Raw genomic sequence first — 9,931 nt, 5'->3', positions numbered from 1 at the left:
TAGTGATACTTTCATGACCTTCCAGTTTCTTTTTTGACCTTCTTGTCAGTCATCTCTGTCATCAGTTCAGAGGTAAATTTCTCCCTAGAAAACAAAAAAACAACCTGAAGCACAATGGAACACATCATTAATTTCATCACATAAATATCAGGTGAGAGAGAGAGAGCGAAAAAGGTATTAAGTTGCATAATTTGATTGCCCATGTAAAAGCTTTGATCCACTCATCAACAAAAACTAGCTATTCACAGAGGGGAACTGGATTTTACATATACAAGCTTGATTCCAACACCCTGAGGATCTCTGCACATATGACCTTCGCTTCACATTTTGCTAATAATGATACAAAACTTGATCTACTGCAGTTATGCTAGAAAAAAATATGTTTTCTATTCTGTGAACAGACAGTATGATGCCCTCTCTATTTTGCAATGTCACCATGTTCCCCCCTTGGCCCTGTGAGCTATTAAAATTGTGGTTGAAATGCCCATATCAAATGAATGTCACAATACTAACGTTTTGACCGGAACATTTCATATGACAATTACTTTTGTATCAAATATGCGTGTACCTATCATGTATAGACTAATAAACAAGTCATCTGCCCCTGTGTAATTTGCAATTTACAGTGGATTAGTCTTACCCTTCAGTGATTGACTGATCGCCAGGCTGTATATATGTAGGCCACCACCCTTATATCAAATGTCGTTCAAAATATACTTATAAATTAAACATAGCCCTGAGATACTCTGGCCCCGACATCCGTCAGACTTAGACGATTATGAACAGATTAGATGTTCTGGCGTATGGGCCAAGATCGCAGTAGATACTGACGAAAATCTGGAATTAAGCCCGACACCGTTTGGTATCCAGGGCCCAGGTCACCCTATCCCCGATTTATCCAGAACTTGAGACCACCGAAGAAGCACAACTAACGTTAGTCCTATTCACCAATGAATAATTGGTATCTACCCAAATGATAGCAATGCCCTACAGATTAAAGGTGAGATGGCATACAACGTAGAAGAATGGCGAAAACGACGAGGGAAATATTTAAAGTTGGCAGAAAAGAAACTACTTTACATTTTACACTAACATTGACCCTACATTTGACTTTTACTTTGTTAATCTCACTTTAGATTTACTTATACCGTTTTAAAAATTCAAACAAGGACTTTATGTCATTTACTACCTTTTACCAAGTTTTACTGTAAAACTGCACTTACTTTGACATTAGACTTTACCTACACTTTGAAACTTTTTTGTTTTACTTTTAAAGGTCAAAAACTTTGATTTTACCTTACACTTTCTACATGATTGGACTTTATTTGACCTTATTTTAGCCCCCTATTACTCTGACTTTTACCTTTAATATTCTCCCTACACTTTGATTTACCTTTATTTACGGCAAAACACTTTGACAAAACATTTACTTGTTCCATACACTTTGACCTTTACATATCTTTTCACTATGACCTTTTTTACTATCATAATCGACTTTGACCTTTGACTTTTCTGACATTATATAACCTACATATATACCCACCTGTATTCCCATGAAGTGATCACTTCAGACTTTCTCTCTTTTTACCCTTTTCACTATTGACGAAGCGAAAAGTGATGGGTCGGAAATACACTTCGGTCGTCTACACACTCGGAACTAAAGACCTTATATTCGGAACACACTCTTTGACCTTTGATGATACTTAGATAAAATACATTTACATATATTTACCTTACTCTTCCGTCTCCTTTAATTTTTTTTACTACAGGCTACACTTTGACCTTTACCTTACTGTCCCTACACTTTACCTTTTCTATCACTTTACCTTACTTACTGTCCCTTTACACTTTGACACTTTTACTCGTCCTTTGATTACTTGACCTTTATTGTTACATTTATTTTGAAAAACTTTACTTATTTACAGTAGTAACTTTGAACTTTTACCTAACTTTTACCATACACTATGACATTTTACCTTTTACCTCTATATACTTTGACCTTTACCTTTAGTGGTCCCCTACACTTTTTACTTTATTTTACCATCCTACACTATGACTAAACCTTTACCTGTACCCTACACTTTTGTGATACAACTTTGACCTTTTTATCTATTTAAAAAACATTTTTGACCTTAAATTTCTAGTCTCCTTTCACTTGACTTTACTTTTTTCTAAACCTTACTTGTTACCAACTTTACCTTCCTACACTTTGACCCTTATCTTTTACACTTTGACTTTAACTCCTGTTTCCTACACTTTGACTTTACCTTTTACTGTCCCTTTTACCTTACTCCATTACACGAAATACACTTTACCTCTTTCTTTCCAATGACCTTTACTTTTACACTTTGACCTTTACCTTACTTCCCCTAACTGTGAAACTTTCTTAGTCTACTATTTTGACCTTTACTTTCTATGTCTCTACAAACTTTGACCTTTACCTTAACTTTCCCCTACACTTTGACTTTTATTCTTACTGTCTCTACACTTTGACTTTACTAGTCTTTCACACCTTTACTTTCCATTACTTTGAACTTTACCTTACTGCATTATACACTTTGACCTTTTACTATTCCCTAAACTTTGACTTTACACTGTCTGGACAACACTAGTTCCTTAACCTTTACCTATAACTTTCTCTACACTTTGACCTTTACTTTACTTTCCTATCTTTGACCTTACCTTACTTCCCCTACACTTTCACCTTTACCTTACATCCACTTTGACCTTTTATTTTACAATGACCTTTGACCTTTACCTTACTTCCCCTACACTTTGACCTTTACTTTTGTATCCCTACACTTTGACCTTTACCTTACTATTCATACTTTACTTTATTACTGTTCTAACTTTGACCTTTACTATTCAGAACTCCTCCTTTGACCTTTGACTTTCTACTTCTTTTACTGTCCCATAACTTTGGAACCTTATTCCCCACTTTGACCTTCTAGAAAACTCTACCTAACTTTGACCCTTACCTTATTTGTCCCCTAAACTACACTTTGACCTTTATTATTCTAGTCCTCCTACACTTTACCTTTTACTTTTATCATGGTACTGTTTGAACACCTTATTAGTAAATATACTTTGACTAGTACAATCCCAACACTTTGACCTTTACCTTTACTCCCCTACACTTTGACATTTACCTTTTGTCACCTGCACTTTGACCTTTACCTTACTGTCTCTTACACTTTGACCTTTACCTTCAAACCTTACACTTTGACCTTTAAAGTACAAGCTACAAATGACCTTTACCTTTTACTGTACCCTACACTTTGACCTACTTACCTGTCTACAGTGTTTGACCCATACTTTGAGAATTTACATTTAATAAGTCACCTAGAACTTTGTCCTAACTTTACTCTTCATATGTACCTTTAACTTATTCCATAACTTTGAACCTTTACCTTTAGTGACATACATTTTGAACTTTACCTTTACCTTACTTTTTCACTTAGAAGAACCTTACTTTAACGCACTTTGACTTACTATAGGCCCCTTGTCACTTTCACTCACTTTGACATTTCTTTCTCCAACACTTTGACCTTTAATACTGACCCAATACACTTTGACCTTCACCTTACTGTCCCTACACTAGACCTTTACTACTCTTCATACACTTTGACCTTTACATTTACTTTGACCTTGACTTTCTTTACCCAACTTTGACCTTACCTTCTTTCCCTACACTTTGACCTTAACCTTAAGTCCCCCTACTTTGACCTTTACTTTCTGTCAAGATCTTGTGACCTTTACCTTACTTGTCCCCTAAAACTTTGACCTTACTTACTGTACTCTACTTTGACCTTTACCTTCTTTCCCCCTAAATTGACTTTACCTTCAACCTACTCTTTACACTTTGACCTTTATGATTAAGTAGGTCTGAACTTTAACCTTTGATTAACTTTGTACCTAGACTTTACCTTTATCTTTACCTCCTTCAAGACCTTTACCTTCTGTTTTTACTTTGACCTTTGACTTGAAGACCTTTGAAAGTGTTTGACCTTACTTGCCTTTTACTTTACCTTTACCATTGTTTACACTTTGACCTCCTTACCGTTCCCTACAAATTTGACCTTTTTTTACACTATCAAAACCTTTTGATCATTTTATTTTTACTCTACAGTTACAAAAGTTACTCTTTTACTTTGACCTTTACCTTTGTACATTGACACTTTGAAGTTCTTTTACTTCTCCTTCACTTTACCTTTATAAAAACTGTCTTTATTTGACATCCCTTAAAATTCCCTTTACACTTATCCTTTGGAATACTTACACTTTTTTGACCTTTACCTTAGGCTCTCCCTAAACTTTGACCTTTACCTTTAGTTTACACTTTTAACCTTGACTTATGTACTTACAAGACCTTTACTTTCACTGTACCCTTTAACTTTATTGTTCAAAATGAAGTTAATACACTTTGACCTTTATCTTTCTTCTTTGACCTTCTACTTTGAGCATCTTTACCTTTTTTGTGTGGGAGGAAAACACTTTGACCTTTTCCTTACTTTCTCAGAACACTTTGACTTTGGTGGTACTACACTTTGACCTTTATTCTATGGTCCCTACTTTTTGACCTTTACCTTAGTCTGTCAGATTAAGACTTTGATTTAGTCTCTTTTGCCCACACTGATCTACCTTTGATTTTTTAAACTTTGAAACCTTTTATACTTGTTTCTTGTTCTGCTGTAACTTTGTAGTTCCAGTTAGGTTTTACCAGTTTGTCTTACTTTTTAACCTTTCTTGTCCTAATTTGACCTTTCCTTAGTTCTACACTTTGACCTTTAAATGAATATGTTTCTTTGACCTTTTCTTTTCTACCCGACAATACTTTGACCTTTACCAGACTTCCCCTACACTTTTGACTTTAGTGTCCCTACCTTTAGGGGACCTAAACCTTACGCTCCCCCTGTCATTTGTCTTAAGTCTGGTGTCAGGGCCAGAGTACTTTGACCTTTACTTTTCTCGATCCTTAAGTTTGACATCACCTTATGTGTCCCTACATGACATTTACTTTACTTTTGTAAACTGTCCCTACATCAGACCTTGTACCTAACGCGTCATTTGCTTACAATGACAGTTTTGACCTTTACTTCTTGTACACTACACTTTGACTTTATTCACTCTTACATTATGACTTTATTTTCGGACCTTTAATGAACCTTTTGTGTTGTACACTTTGACCTTACCTTATGGCCCCGGTACTTTGACCTTAAACTTACATATTCTTGAATACAAGATTTTACACTTTACCTTTACCTTTACATATACTGTCCCTGACACTTTGACCTTTACCTTTTAATGTTACACTTTGACCTTTACTTACTTAATCTAAAATATGACCTTTACCTTAAACTGCTCCCTACACTTACCTTTATTTACTGTGAACTTACACATTTACTTTGACCTTTACTATCCTTATGGATCAATTTTTACTGGCGTTTTTAATTCTTTACTTTGACCTTTTTACTATACACTTTACCTTTACCTTAATCTCCCCTACCTTTAATTTTACCTTTACTTACACTTTTGACCTTTACCTTTTACTTGTGTTAACTACCTTTGACCTTTTTTTTCCCATTACACTTTGAACCTTTACCTGCCTGGTAGTCTCCCTGTAACTTTTAATTATCAGAAGGCTTTGGTCCCCTACTTTGATATTTACCTACTTGTTCCCTACACTTTGACCTTTACCTTACTGTCCCCTACACTTTGACCTTGACCTTTGACCCTTACTACTTCTGACCTTTACTTACTTTCCCTACACTTTGACCTTTACCTACTAATCCTCAATTTGACCTTTACCTTACTGTCCTCCAACACTTTGACCTTTAACCTTCAAGTCTCCCCTACACTTTGACCTTCAATTTACACTTTGGACCTTTACTTACTATTCCCCATAAATGTACTGAGTCCCCTACACTTTGACCTTTCGAATTTTGACCTTTACCTTGTTACACTTTACCTTTACTTTTCTCTCCCCTACACTTTATGATTTACTCTGTCCTTACACTTTGACCTTTAAAAGTCCCTACACTTTGACCTTTACCTTCTGTACCCTACACTTTCTTTTACTTACCTTTAAGACTTTGACTTTACTTTGTCCCTACACTTTGACACTTTACCTTTTGACACAACTATGTCCCTTACTTTACCTTTACCTTTGTTACACTTTGACCTTTACCTTCTAGTCTCCATTCACTTTTACTTTCTGTCTTACACTTTGACCTTTACCTTACTGGTCCCACACTTTGACCTTTACCCTCCCCTACACTTTTTGACCTTTACCTTAGTCCCCTACACTTTGACCTTTACCTTACCTACCACTTTGACCTTACACCTTCTAGTCTCCCTTTCACTTTGACCTTTACCTTTCTAGTCTCCATTTACACTTTGACCTTTACTTTAGTCTCCCTTAACTTTGACCTTTACCTTTCTCCCCTACACTTTGACATTTACCTTTACTGTCCCCTACACTTTGACCTTTACCTTACCTATTCCCACACTTTGACACTTTACCTTTACTGTTTTACACTTTGACCTTTTCTTAAGAAAGGCCTTTGATTTTCTTCTCTTCCCCTACTTTGACCTTTACCTTTGTGTACACTTATACTTTGACTAATTACCTTACTTTCCCCTACACTTTGACCTTTACCTTTTTACTTTGACTTTCCCCTTTACTAGACACTTTGAACCTTTATGTTAGGGACTTTTACTTGACAAACTTTACTTACTTTTGACCTTTAATACTTACCTTAAACTTTGACTTTACTTTTTTACCCCTACACTTTGAGGTGAATTTTTACTTGTTACACTTTGAATTTTTACCTTATTACTTTGTCCCTTACAGGGTACACCTTTGACCTTTAATTATTGTACCCTACACTTTGACCTTTGACCTTTACTTCTTTCCTTACTACACTTTACTTTAACCTTTCTCCCCTACACTTTGACCTTTACCTTCTAGGGAAACTTTCACTTTTGACTACTTTGACCTTTACCCATACACTTTGACCTTTTATTACCGGGATTTGACCTTGGGGATTTTACTGTACACCTTTACCTTTACCTTTGTCCTCTACACTTTGACCTTTAATTTACTGTGAATGGGGACTTGACCTTTACCTTTAGGGGTGGGTTCTACATTGGAAAACAGAGGGATTGACCTTTACCTAAATATTTGACCTTTACTTTTTGTCCCTACACTTTGACCTTTTACCTTACTCCCTACCTACATTTGGGAAACTTTGACCTTTACCTTATGGGGTGAATTTGATTTACAAAGACACTTTGATACCTTTTGACTTTGACCTTTACGAAGGGGATTACTTTGACCTTTATTGGGAACTTTACCTTTACCTTACCTTGTCCCTTACACTTTGACCTTTACCTTACTTTCCCTACACTTTGACCTTTAAGAAGGGTTCCCTACACTTTGACCTTTACCTTTAGTGGGGTGAATACACTTTGACCTTTACCTTACTATGTCTCCTACACTTTGACCTTTACCTTGGGTTCCATTACACTTTGAACCTTTACTTCCCCTTACACTTTCCCCTACAACTTTGACCTTAAGACCCCTACACTTTGACCTTTACCTTTACCCCACTTTGACCTTTACCTTACTGTAACTTTGAACTTACTGTTCACTACACTTTGACCTTTACCTAGTCTTCCCTACACACTTTGACCTTTACTTTGATCTGTCCCTACACTTTGACCTTTACCTTACTGTCCCCTACACTTTGACCTTTACCTTACTGGTCCCCTAACTTTGACCTTTACCTTTAGATTTTTGACCTTTACCTTACTAGTCCCCATACACTTTGACTTTTACCTTTACTTTACTTCTACTTGGACCTTACTTACCTTTAACTTTACCTTTACTGGGGTGAATACACTTTGACCTTTACCTTAAAGAACCTTTACACTTTGACTTTACCTTACTGTCCCTTACTTTACCTTTGGGAAAAGAACACTTTGACCTTTACTTTCCCCTACACTTTGACCTTTTACTCTTACTGTTTCCTTGATTTTGACCTTTACTTACTTCCCCTACACTTTGACCTTTACCTTTTTTGTCCCTACACTTTGACCTTTTACCTTCTGTCCCCCTACACTTTGACCTTTACCTTACTTCCCCCTACACTTTGACTTTACCTTCTGTCCCCTACTTTGACTTTGACCTTACTGTCCCTACACTTTGACCTTTATTTTACACTTTTTTACCTTTTCCCCTACACTTTGACCTTTACCTTTACAGTTCCCTTACACTTTGACCTTTACCTTATTAGTCTCCTACACTTTGACCTTTACCTTACTTTACACTTTGACCTTTACTTACTCTACACTTTGACCTTTACCTTACTGTCTCCCTTTACACTTTTGACCTTTACCCTACACTTTGACCTTTAACCTTCTAGTCCTCCTTACACTTTGACCTTTACCTTTACTGTCCCTACACTTTGACCTTTACCTTTACCTGTCCCCTACACTTTGACCTTTACCTTACTGTCTCCCCTACACTTTGACCTTTTTACTCTTTACTTGACCTTTACCTTACTTTCCCTACACTTTGACCTTTACTTTTTACTGTCCCTACACTTTGACCTTTACCTTACTGTCCCTTACACTTTGACCTTTACCTTACTGTCCCTACACTTTGACCTTTACCTTACTGTCCCCTACACTTTGACCTTTACCTTACTGTCCCCTACACTTTGACCTTTTACCTTTACCTTACTTTACCTACACTTTGACCTTTACCTTACTGTCCCCTACACTTTGACCTTTACCTACTAGTCCCTACACTTTGACCTTTACCTTCTAGTCCCTTACACTTTGACCTTTACCTTACTAGTCTATTCTACACTTTGACCTTTACTTTACTCTGTCCCCTACACTTTGACCTTTACCTTACTGTCCCCTACACTTTGACCTTTACCTTTACTAGTCCCTACACTTTGACCTTTACCTTTAGTCCCTCCCTTTACTTTGACCTTTACTCATTCCCTACACTTTGACCTTTACCTTACTGTCCCCTACACTTTGACCTTTACTTCTTACTGTCCCCTACACTTTGACCTTTACCTTACTGTCCCCTACACTTTGACCTTTACCTTTACTGTCCCCTACACTTTGACCTTTACTTTCTAGTCCCTACACTTTGACCTTACACTTTGACCTTTACTTTACCTTTCTCCCCCTACACTTTGACCTTTACCTTTACTGTCTCCTACACTTTGACCTTTACCTTTAGTCCCTACACTTTGACCTTTACCTTTTCCCCTACACTTTGACCTTTACCTTACTGTCCCCTACACTTTGACCTTTGACCTTTACCTTACTGTCCCCTACACTTTGACCTTTACCTTACTAGTCCCCTACACTTTGACCTTTACCTTACTGTCCCTCCTTTACCTTACACTTTGACCTTTACCTTTACCTTACTGTCCCTACACTTTGACCACCTTTGACCTTACACTTTACTTTTACCTTTCTGTCCCTACACTTTGACCTTTACCTTACTGTCTCCTACACTTTGACCTTTACCTTACTGTTCCCCTACACTTTGACCTTTACCTTTCTGTCCCCTACACTTTGACCTTTACCTTACTACTCCCCTACACTTTGCCCTACACTTTACTTTTACTTACTTCCCTTACACTTTGACCTTTACTTTACCTTTACTGACAGTTACCTTTACACTTTTACCTTTGACCTTCCTACCTTTGACCTTTTTACCTTCTAGTCCCTTACACTTTGACCTTTACTTAGCCCCCCTACACTTTGACCTTTACCTTACTGTACCTCCTACACTTTGACCTACACTTTGACTGTTCCTTTACTTCCTTTTTGACTTTACCCCCTGTCCCCCCTTTACACTTTGACCTTTACCTTACTCTGTCCCCTACACTTTGACCTTTAC

Source organism: Argopecten irradians, chromosome 5 (genome assembly GCF_041381155.1).
Source record: "Argopecten irradians isolate NY chromosome 5, Ai_NY, whole genome shotgun sequence".
Lineage (NCBI taxonomy): Eukaryota > Metazoa > Mollusca > Bivalvia > Pectinida > Pectinidae > Argopecten > Argopecten irradians.
Note: the sequence above shows the minus strand (reverse complement) of the source record.